Raw genomic sequence first — 12,949 nt, 5'->3', positions numbered from 1 at the left:
AGAGGCATAGTTGACCTCTAGTTAGTGTCTGGTCTATTAGCGATGTTACCAAACAGACTAGTTCTGTCTCTTACCTCTAGTTAGTGTCTGGTCAATTAGCGATGTTACCAAACAGACTAGTTCTGTCTATTGCCTCCAGTTATTGTCTAGTCTATTAGCGATGTTACCAAAAGTAACTACTACTACTACTACTACTACTGCTACTACTACTGCTACTACTACTGCTACTGCTACTAGTGTTACTACTATTACTACTACTACTACTACTACTACTACTACTACTACTACTATCACTACTACTACTACTCTCTTATCTCCACTACTATTTCCCTATTTTATCTTAATTTTCTCTCCATCTCTTCCACTCTGACTATTCTCTCTCAATGGTTCTCTGTTCATTTCCAATATGCTCCTATCTCACTTGTGCCCACACCGTCCTCCATCCCTCCTCCATCCACTTCCATCAAATACACAATGAGTAACGATAACGGGGTACTAGTACTGAGTCGATTTGCAGGGGTACAAGGTAATGCTACGTCATACCAGCCGAATTTCTGCCTTCCTGTTTCCTGTCTTGTAAACGCTTTCACGTTGGTGTGATTATTAATTATTATTAATTAATTAATTAATTAATATGTCAATGCATTCTGCAGCCACTCAATAAGCACAGCTTTAGGTACCAAATATCTCCTCCTGAGAGAGAGCTTTGATCACACCAGTTGACTGACTATCATTTTGAGTGACAGTTCAGCAATTTCAATAGGACAAATTGGACAAGGTTATCTTTTTTCCTCATTCTGCCTTACATGGGCAGTTATTTCTTATCAGGGAGGAAGAGTCATGACCTGCTTAGGGCATGCTTAACTTTCCCTGACCTTTCATACAGCTGATCATTTCCACCCAGATTATTTTCTCTTCAATATGCTGAAAGCACAAGAGGATATTACGCAATGACCTACTGAACTGATAAATCCACCGCTCAGAGTGCCAAGCACTGGGGAGACCTTCCCAAATCTCCCCCTCACTTGATTAACATTTCAGTCTGCCACTACCTTCATCTTGCCAAGGGCACTCTATTACCTTGCAATGGTATACAGTCTGTGGCTATAAAAGGTGTATGAGCAAATAGTTAAATTTTAATGTAAAACATTTTACTCATATTTAATTCATTACATATTAATATTATATTCCTCATTCATGTTTATTCTCGACTTTAAGGCATTGCCCTCTAGAGGAAAATTACTCTCAGCTTTACATAACCTAATTACAATTTACGTTATGTCCTGGGAACGCTCTCGGTTTGCTGGGTATGGCATTAGTCTTCTCTGTGTCTCTGGCCTCCCTAGTAGCACCAGTTGATGAAAGAGGGAGAATCCAAAGGGGCCCCAGCAGCACTAAATTATTGTCTAATGGATTCCTGCTTTACTGCTGGTAATCTGGTAATCAGAGGTTCAGAGGGGGCACATCTATCACTGAGGGAACAAATAAATGTCTTACGTTCTACTTCCTCTCACCCAAGGAGGAAATGTGGACCAGATAAATGACCGCCTTGTTTCAGGAGCGACCGGATCTATTGCCAACGATTGGTGGCCAACAAAGTAATTTCAATATCAGTCCATTTATTGATAGATGTGGCCTAAATGTAATAAGGAGCCAATTTACTGGCAGGTGGTATAGGAATGGAATTGTAGTTATCTTCTCTCTTTTTCTGCTCCCTTCTTTTCACAATCCTGCTGAAAATGTGATGGGAGAAACAAAACAAAAACCACCAAATGAAGGTTATTTATCGATGTCAGTCACATGGCTGCCACCTTTGAACTGCTATCTCTTGGAAGGTGAACACAACATGTTGTTATGCGGAGTGGAACAGGGGAACCCAAGAGCAGACTCAGACGAGGAGACCGGGATGAAGTAACCAAGGTATTTATTGAAACACAGGGAGAAGATGGAGTGCAGGTCAGGGGAAACTGCTGGAAACCAGGTGCGGAGGCTGAGGCTGGAGCGAGGGGGGTTGTGACAGGGTGAGCAGGTCCAGAGGGGAATCCAAGGGAGTAGTAGAGTGGGGAATCCAGGACAGAGTAACAGAATGACGAGGCCAGTGACGAAGTCCAGAGCTATGTGTGACCAGGGGCAACTGGGAATGGGAAGAGGGCGGAGAAGACCGGAAGTGGGTTTAGTGGAGGTTTTGTTCCGGGCAGAAACCGAACAGGCTGATACAAACTCCCAGACATCTCGCTCCATGGTGGCCCACCAAAAGCACTGACGCAGGAAGGCAAGGGTCCGGTTCATACCAGGGTGACAGGTGAGGTGGGTAGAATGGCCCCACTGAAGAACATCAGAGCGAACACAATCTGGGACAAACAGACCATTACTAGGACCGTTACCCGGATCAGGCTGGTTCTGCTGAGCCTGGAAGATACGGGACTCGATCTCCCAGGTGACGGCGGCAACGATGCAGGTGGATGGCACAATGGCTTCTGGCTCGGTACCCGGGAGAGGGCATCAGGCTTGGTATTCTTTTAACCAGGGCGATAAGTGAGTGTGAAATTGAATCAACCAAAAAACAAGGCCCACCTGGCTTGCCGGAAGTTCAGACGTTTGGCGGTCTGGATGTAGGACAGGTTTTTATGGCCAGTCCACACAATGAAGGGGGTTACAGAGCCCTCCAGCCAGTGGCGCCATTCCTCCAGATCCAGCTTAACTGCCAGGAGTTCCCGGTTTCCGATGTCAAAATTCCTCTCTGCAGGTGAGAGCTTACGGGAAAAGAATGCACATGGGTGGACCTTCTGATCAGAGGGGGGACAGAACAGCACCTATCCTGGTGTCAGAGGTGTCCACCTCCACGATGAACTGGAGTTCTGGGTCGTGCTAAGTAAGGACCGGAGCGGAGGTGAAGTGACGCTTGAGTTCCAGGAATGCTGCCTCTGCCTCAGGAGTCCAGTGGAACGGAGTGGAGGTGGAGGTGAGAGTGGTGAGAGGTGCTGCCAGACTGCTGTAGTTGCGGTTGAAACATCTGTAAAAATTTGCAAACCCCAGGAAACGCTGTAGCTGCTTCAGGTTGGAGGGCGCAGGCCACTCTGTGACTGCCATGACCTTGGCGGGTTCCATACATAACTGTCCCTGTGCAATAATATAACCCAGGAAAGACACTGTGGCAGCATAGAACTCATATTTTTCAGCTTTAACAAAAAGCTTATTCTCCAACAGCCGTTGAAGAACTTGGCGAATGTGTTGCTGGTGAGCCTCAGCGTCCTTGAAAAAAATCAGGATGTCATCTAAATAGAGTCCAATCACATCCCTCAGCACGTCATTGACTAGGTTCTGGAAAACAGCAGGGGCATTAGGAAGACCAAAAGGCATGACCAAATACTCAAAGTGACCAAGTGGTGTGTTGAACGCAGTCTTCCACTCGTCCCCCTCTCTTATGCGGACAAGGTGGTAGGCATTCTGGAGGTCGAGTTTGGTAAACACCGTGGCACCATGGAGGGGAAAAAAAGCAGAGCTGATGAGTGGCAAGGGGTACTTGTTCTTAACAGTGATATTATTCAGACCACGGAAGTCTATGCACGGCCTCAGTGACCCATCCTTCTTTTTCACAAAGAAAAACCCATCACCCACCGGGGCGGAAGATGGCTTGATAAGTCCTGCAGCCAGAGAATCCTGGATGTACCTCTCCATAGCCTCTTGCTCGGGACAAGAGAAGTTAAACAACCTGCTACTGGGGAGAGGAGCTCCAGGCTGGAGGTCAATGGCGCAGTCGTACGACCGATGAGGCGGCAGCGAAAGGGCGTGGTGCTTGCTGAACACAGGAGCTAGATCGTGATACTCGGGAGGAATTGATGACAGGTCCGGAGGTTCTGGAATGAACTGGGACACAGACAAGGCAGGGGGAAGGGCAGAATGTAAACAATTAGAATGAGAAAATGAACTCCAAGTGGTTACCTTTCCGGCGGTCCAGTCAATCTGTGGGTTGTGTAGCTTTAACCATGGATGGCCAAGAACCAGGGGAGAGTAAGGACAGTCGATTATGTGGAAACTGATCTTTTCCTAGTGATTTCCAGAGAGACACAGGATGACAGGGACAGTTCTCTCACAGACACGGTGAGAAGCTGTCCATTGAGAGCATTTGCATCGAGGGGTGAATTGAGTGGGACAGTGTCCAGGCCCAACTGGGTAATGACACCTCAGTCCAGGAAGCTGTCGTTGGCATCGATGAGAGTAGACAGAGGAAAAACCTGTCTCTGCCACACAAGGTTGCCTTCAAGCAGGGGTCTGGGGGAAGATGGGCAGGCGATTTGGTTCAACAGTATACCCTCTCCCTCCGACGCTCACGGAGACGGTTGTCGATGCGGATAGCGAGAGAGATGAGTTCATCAAGTCCATCAGGCTCATCCCTGGACACCAACTCGTCCTTGAGGGTCTCAGTGAGCGCATTCCGGAATGCTCCCTGAAGGGCCTGCTCATTCCAGCCAAGGGTGCGGAACTCACAAGCCAGCTCAGCAACACTATGGGGGCCTTGACGGAGGGACAGGAGTCGTTTAGCGGCATCCTTACCGCACACTGGTTGGTCGAAGACTTTCTTCATCTCCTCCGTGAATCTGGAGTAGGAGAAGCAGATGGGGGACTGCCTCTCCCACACCGCCGTGGCCCAGGAAAGCGCTGCTCCACGGAGGCAGCCAATCAGAAAGGAAATCTTGGCCTGTTCGCTAGCATAAGAGTAGGGCGGTTGCTCAAATACTAGTGAACATTGTACCAAAAAGGCTCTGCAAGCTCCGAGGTTGCCATCGTAACACTCGGGAGTCGGAACAAACGGCTCCCAGAGTGGGGAAGAAGGACTTGGAACTGGTTGTGAGCTCTGGGCGAAGGGTCGGCCCTGTAAGTCAGACATGCTCTGTGAAAATTCCTTGATGTGCTCCAGAAGGGTCTTCAGGGCTTGGTCATGTTGCTCGAGCAGGGCGCCTTGGCCGATGAGGGTTTGGTGGAGAGTAGCAGAGTCTGCTGGGTTCATCTCTTTGGCCAGATCGTACTGTTACGCAGAGTGGAATAGAGGAACCCAAGAGCAGACTCAGACGAGGAGACTGGGATGAAGTAACCAAGGTATTTATTGAAACACAGGGGGAAGATGGAGTGCAGGTCAGGGGAAACTGCTGGAAACCAGGTGCGGAGGCTGAGGCTGGAGCGAGGTGGGTTGTGCCAGGGTGAGCAGGTCCGGAGGGGAATCCAAGGGAGTAGTAGAGTGGGGAATCCAGGACAGAGTAGCAGGATGACGAGGCGTGGGACTGGAGACAGGGACCAGAGTCGGAGTGGCAGAATGAGCAGAGATTACAATCTGGCAGTGTGGAACTGGCAGGACTGAGTATTTGTAGAGGTCTTGATTATTATACTTGTGTCATGCACAAAGTAGATGTCCTAACCGACTTGCCAAAACTATACTTTGTTAACAAGAAATGTGTGGAGTGGTTGAAAAACGAATTTTAATGACTCCAACCTAAGTGTATGTAAACTTCTGACTTCAACTGTATTTTGGATAACTGAACATATACTGAAGAACATCAGAAGATAATGTTTACAAAGCTATTGTGACCCCCTTTACTGGTAGTTTGTAAAAGACACAAGCTATGTCAATTTGTTGTCTTGATGTTGACAGATTTGTATTTGTTCTTCCCCATGCCTGAGTTAATGTTAAGACACAGGGGGAGCTTCAAGGCTGATATATACTGTTTTCTCAAGGATCAGGCACCACATGTGTCTCAACACCCACTGTTCCATTAGTATGACAAGCAGCGCAGTGCCCCTGCCCACCACATGGAGCTGAGGATCAGAGCCCTGGGTCTGGACACTACCCTCTGCTACTGGATCCTGGACTTTCTGACGGGAAGACCACAGGCTGACTCCACTGACTCTTAACACAGGGGCCCCCCAGGGGTGTGTCCTCAGCCCTCTGCTGTGCTCCCTGTTCAACCATGACTGTGTGGCTTTGCATGACACCAACTCCATCATCAAGTTTGCTGATGACACCAGGGTTGGCTGTAGGCCTGATAACCAACAATGATGAGTCAGACTATAGGGAGGAGGTAAATAAACTGGCATTGTGGGTATGGCAGGGTATGGCAGTCCCCATACCCTAGCTCAAGACCCAAAATGTAAAAGTAGGCTACAAAAAAAGTAGACTAAAATAATTTCAATACCGATTAAAATGCAACGGCTGTTTAGCATATTGTTGGCTGGCTTTAGGACCATGCGGTCATCGCTCAGAGAGAAGCTTCCAGCCTGGTGCCTTTCTCTCACTTTAAGAAAGCAGAGAGCAAAGACAGTGCCAGACAGTTTGCTTTGCCGGTCAGCTGTTTAGTCAGTGCGCCGATTGCTTTGAATTTGATGTCTATATTTGAACTCAGCCTTGTAAGCCTTGCGGCCAGCTGTTTTATGCAATAAGCTTCCCCTAAAGTAAATTGAATACAATTTGCCAAAATTAGCTATATACTGTAATTACTCATGCCTATACAGAAATAAATAAAATCATTCAAAATACTACACCAGAGAGCATGATTTGGCCACAGATGATCATTAGCTTCTTTTAAAAATGAGCTGTGGATTGTTTGAATCATGCCATTTGGGCAGCGCACAGCAAATAGCCTACCAAATAGCTGATTGCTGAGTTTCAGTGGTCAGTGAAAAGCTATTAAAAAGGCTTAGGCCTATCACAATATTTCAAAATACAACTATTATCTGTCTCTAGTTATCAAAATTCTCAACTCCCAATTGAGCGAACAGTAGCCTATCTTATTGGCACCAGCGGAGAGCATCAGCCATATCCCTCTGAGAGTGCATGCATATTCACTGTCTTTATTACTGCATCAGTACCACTGGAACGTTTTATTGGGGACAATAATTTCATCCTCCAGGCTAGATGGACATCATATTGTACAATTTGAGTCTCCCCTTTTCGAAGATTAGATGGTCGCATTTAAGACAAGGTCATTTTTACTGATCTGTTTGTCAGTGTCAGCAGAGTAGGCTACTAATTTGTGTTGTATTAAAAAATATGTTGCTTGTGTCTCCAGTCATATAAAGTGTAGTAGAATTGCATGAAAGGCAAACAATTTTCAGTGCAAAGAAAGGAGAAGAAACATCTCTGATTAGGCCTAATCTGTCACTATGCGTGTGAATGAGTTATATTATTAGCCTAGATTGTGACTATGCAATGTACTCATCACATTAGGAATACTAGCCTATCTTACATTAGTCTGCGATGATAGATATATTCAATCCTTTATTATAAAGGTGCAGAGGTGGCACCACAGGTTCTAAAAATTTGTCCCTGTCTTTGCTGGGGCCTGGAGTTTTTCCTGATCTCATGACCTGGTCAGGTAAAACTCTATGTCCTATTCTTAGGCTAAGACTGGTCCGACAGGGCCAGTTGGCCAAAAATCGACTGGCCCAAACAGAATTTCTACTTGCCTGGACATGGTGTAGTTTTAAAATGAATTGGGGTCGTGCAGTGCCTATAAGTTGGCATGCTTTCTCTCTATATGCAGCTATTATTAGGCTAGATTTGGTTATTATGATATGTATTGAAAAGCTGTTTAATATAATTTAGCAATGTAAGTCATTACTCTATTCTTTAGAAATGCATTGTATTAATTGCATACATTTTTGTTTCTAAAGTACAGTGGGGAAAAAAAGTATTTAGTCAGCCACCAATTGTGCAAGTTCTCCCACTTAAAAAGATGAGAGAGGCCTGTAATTTTCATCATAGGTACACGTCAACTATGACAGACAAATTGAGATTTTCTTTTCCAGAAAATCACATTGTAGGATTTGTAATGAATTTATTTGCAAATTATGGTGGAAAATAAGTATTTGGTCACCTACAAACAAGCAAGATTTCTGGCTCTCACAGACCTGTAACTTCTTCTTTAAGAGGCTCCTCTGTCCTCCACTCGTTACCTGTATTAATGGCACCTGTTTGAACTTGTTATCAGTATAAAAGACACCTGTCCACAACCTCAAACAGTCACACTCCAAACTCCACTATGGCCAAGACCAAAGAGCTGTCAAAAGACACCAGAAACAAAATTGTAGACCTGCACCAGGCTGGGAAGACTGAATCTGCAATAGGTAAGCAGCTTGGTTTGAAGAAATCAACTGTGGGAGCAATTATTAGGAAATGGAAGACATACAAGACCACTGATAATCTCCCTCGATCTGGGGCTCCACGCAAGAACTCACCCCGTGGGGTCAAAATGATCACAAGAACGGTGAACAAAAATCCCAGAACCACACGGGGGGACCTAGTGAATGACCTGCAGAGAGCTGGGACCAAAGTAACAAAGCCTACCATCAGTAACACACTACGCCGCCAGGGACTCAAATCCTACAGTGCCAGACGTGTCCCCCTGCTTAAGCCAATACATGTCCAGGCCCGTCTGAAGTTTGCTAGAGTGCATTTGGATGATCCAGAAGAGGATTGGGAGAATGTCATATGGTCAGATGAAACCAAAATATAACTTTTTGGTAAAAACTCAACTCGTCGTGTTTGGAGGACAAAGAATGCTGAGTTGCATCCAAAGAACACCATACCTACTGTGAAGCATGGGGGTGGAAACATCATGCTTTGGGCCTGTTTTTCTGCAAAGGGACCAGGACGACTGATCCGTGTAAAGGAAAGAATGAATGGGGCCATGTATTGTGAGATTTTGAGTGAAAACCTCCTTCCATCAGCAAGGGCATTGAAGATGAAACGTGGCTGGGTCTTTCAGCATGACAATGATCCCAAACACACCGCCAGGGCAACGAAGGAGTGGCTTCGTAAGAAGCATTTCAAGGTCCTGGAGTGGCCTAGCCTGTCTCCAGATCTCAACCCCATAGAAAATCTTTGGAGGGAGTTGAAAGTCCGTGTTGCCCAGCGACAGCCCCCAAAACATCACTGCTCTAGAGGAGATCTGCATGGAGGAATGGGCCAAAATACCAGCAACAGTGTGTGAAAACCTTGTGAAGACTTACAGAAAACGTTTGACCTGTGTCATTGCCAACAAAGGGTATATAACAAAGTATTGAGAAACTTTTGTTATTGACCAAATACTTATTTTCCACCATCATTTGCAAATAAATTCATTAAAAATCCTACAATGTGATTTTCTGGATTTTTTTTCTCATTTTGTCTGTCATAGTTGACGTGTTCCTATGATGAAAATTACAGGCCTCTCTCATCTTTTTAAGTGGGAGAACTTGCACAATTGGTGGCTGACTAAATACTTTTTTTCCCCACTGTATGTGATTTTGAGATTTTTTTTTTTACATCTCAAAATATAACGTTGCCCCTTTAAGACAATTGTCTTCCAAAAGAGATATAGACCTGGCTATGGTAGCCTAGCCACGACTAATGTTAAAGTGTATTTTTGTAGCTTTATTTTTGCAGACTTTCAACAGTAGCCAGCATATTCCTAGTTTGTTCACTATTGAAGGTTTACTTTTGTAATCACTTTTCCTAAAATAAATAAGCTCATCAAATGTTTCATGAGTTGAAATAAAAGATTCCAGAAATGTTCCATAAGCACAAAAAGCTTATTTCTCTCAAAATTGGTGCACAAATTTGTTTACATCCCTGTTAGTGAGAATTTTTCCTTTGCCAAGATAATCCATCCACCTGACAGGTGTGGCATATCAATAAGCTGATTAAACAGCATGACCATTACACAGGTGCACCTTGTGCTGGGGACAATAAAAGGCCACTCTAAAATGTGCAGTTTTGTCAAACAACACAATGACACAGATGCATCAAGTTTTGAAGGAGCGTGCATTTGGCATGCTGACTGCAGGAATGTCCACCAGAGCTGTTGCCAGAGAATTGAATGTTAATTTCTCTACCATAAGCCGCCTCCAATGTATTTTTAGAGAATTTGGCAGTAAGTCCAACCGGCCTTACAACCGCAGACCAGCCCAGGAACTCCACATCTGGCTTCCTCACCTGCGGAATCGTCTGAGACCAGCCACCCGGATAGCTGATCAAACTAAGGAGTATTTATGTCTGTAATAAAGCCGTTTTGTGGGGAAAAACTCATTCTGATTGGCTGGGCCTGGCTCCCCAGTGGGTGGGCCTGGCTCCCAAGTGGGTGGGTCTATATCCTCCCAGGCCCAACCATGGCTATGCCCCTGCCCAGTCAAGTTAAAATCCATAGATTAGGCCCTAATTTATTTATTTCAATTGACTGATTCCCTTATGTGAACTGTAACTCAGTAAAATCGTTGAAATTGTTGCATGTTGCGTTTATATTTTTGTTCAGAATAGATTGATGGACACTTATTTTTGCAGGGGAACGGGTCAGGTGTGCTGTGTGAACGTACAGTGCCTTCAGAAAGTATTTTGACATTTTCCACATTTTGTTGTGTTGCAGCCTGAATTTATAACTGATTACATTTAGATTGTGTTGGTCACTGGCCTACACACAATACCCCATAATGTCAAAGTAGAATTATGTTTTTAGAAATGTTTACAAATTAATAACAAATGTAAAGCTGAAATGTCTTGAGTCAATAAGTATTCACCCCTTTGTTATGGCAAACCTAAATAAGTTCAGGAGTAAAATTGTGCTTAACAAGTCACATAATAAGTTGCATGGATTCACTCTGTTTGCAATAATACTGTTTTACATGATTTTTGAATGACTACCTATTCTCTGTACCCCACACATACAATTATCTGTAAGGTCCCACAGTCGAGCAGTGAATTTCAAACACAGATTCAACCTCAAAGACCAGGGAGTTTTTCCAATGCCTCGCAAAGAAGGGCACCTATTGGTAGATGGGTAAAAGAAAAAAGAAAACACTAACTGAATATCCCTTTGAGCATGGTGAAGTTATTAAATACACTTTGGATGGTGTCACTACAAAGATACACCCAGTCACTACAAAGATACAGGCGAACATCCTAACTCAGCTGCCGGAGAGGAAGGAAACCGCTCAGGGATTTCACCATGAGGACAATGGTGACTTTAAAACACTTACAGAGTTTAATGGCTGTGATAGGAGAAAATTGAGGACGGATCAACAACATTGTAGTTACTCCACAATACTAACCTAATTGACAGAGTGAAAAGAAAGAAGCCTGTACAGAATACTGAGCCAATCACGGCACAACTAGAGAAGATGACCAACCCCTACGCTCTGTATTTTCCGCTGCCTGCCCGTCCACCACAGAAAGCACAGAGTGAAAAGAAAGAAGCCTGTACAGAATACTGAGCCAATCACGGCGCAACTAGAGAAGATGACCAACCCCTACGCTCTGTATTTTGCGCTGCCTGCCCGTCCACCACAGAAAGCACTGAGCTAGGCTGAAACATCCGCATTTTGGAGCTGCCTTACTCAAGAAAGCAAAAAAGAGACCATGTTTGTATACGGCTTCATTAACTCAATATTTAATTTTTAATTGTTTGCAAACTGGTATGTGACATGTAGTAATGCCAAAATAACATGCAGAACAGGCGGGGCTCAAAACAGGCCCTGAATGACGGGTTGCCACTGCAAAACATGCATCCTGTTTGCAACAAGGCACTAAAGTAATACTGCAAAATATTTGGCAAAGCAATTAACTTTTGGTACTGAATACAAAGTGTTATGTTTGGGGCAAATCCAATTCAACACATTACTGAGTACCACTCTCCATATTTTCAAGCATAGTGGTGGCTGCAACATGTTATGGGTATGCTTGTAATCATTAAGGACTGGAGAGTGTTTCAGGATAAAAATTAAACAGAATGGAGCTAAGCACAGGCAAAATCCTAGAGGAAAACCTGGTTCAGTCTGCTTTCCACCAGACACTGGGAGATGAATTCACCTTTTAGCAGGACAATAACCTAAAACACAAGGCCAAATCTACATTGCTTACCAGGAAGTCTGTGAATGTCCCTAATGGCTGAGTTTTCTGCTTGAAAATCTATGGCAAGACATGAAAATTGTTGTCTAGTCTAGCAATGATCAACAACCAATTTGACAGAGCTTGAATAATTTTGAAAATAATTATGGGCACATATTGTACAATCCAGGTGTGCAAAGCTCTTAGAGACGTACCCAGAAAGACTCACAGTTGTAATCACTGCCGAAGGTGAATCTAACATGTATTGACTCAGGGGTGTGAATACTTATGTAAATGAGATATTTCTGGATTTCATTTTCAATACATTTGCATAAATGTCTAAAAACATGATCCATTTTGAAATCAGGCTATAACACAACAAAATGTGGAATAAATCAAGGGGTATGAATGCATTCTGAAGGTACTGTAGCTATCAACTTCTGTACTGCTTGAGTGCTTGATAAGTTGTGACTCACGGGAGCGTAGTGGTGCTTGAATGAAGGCCAATCATGGGTGTGTTTGTAAATTCACAGTGGTAATTTACTCCGATTTTAGAGCACTCTGGTTTGAGAGTGCCAGAGAGCAGAATAATTGGTTGTTATGACAGGTGTAAGTAAACATCAGCTAAAAAACTGAATTAAATTCTTGCTATAACACAGTTACAGTCACTACCCCTCTAGATAAGATGAAAACACTCTAACCAGCTCTGCTAGGGCGAGTAAAATGTTCAGAGTGACGTGTTCTCTCATTTGTATCTGGAAGTAGCTAGCAAGCTAGCCAACTTTAGCCAGTTAGCTTGGGCGCTTGACTGCCTTTGTGAGATCAGAACACTCAGAACAACCAAATATTTTTATAACTAACCCAACATAGACCAGAGTCTGTCATTTCCAATGGGAGCAAATTAATCATAGTGGGCAGAACAAGCAAGGAGGTGGGCAGAGTCAAGCACAAGCTAGTGAGATCCTATTGGTGCGTTTTAACATTTATTTGCATATTGCCATTAGGGAATGCCTACTCTGTGAAGTGCACATGTGCAATAACTCAATTCGCCCTTGCACTCCTTCTAAACAACGCAATTTTTAGAAACTTTGGGTAAAG

This window comes from Coregonus clupeaformis, chromosome 16, assembly GCF_020615455.1.
Source record: "Coregonus clupeaformis isolate EN_2021a chromosome 16, ASM2061545v1, whole genome shotgun sequence".
NCBI lineage: Eukaryota > Metazoa > Chordata > Actinopteri > Salmoniformes > Salmonidae > Coregonus > Coregonus clupeaformis.
This window is presented reverse-complemented; position numbering follows the sequence as displayed.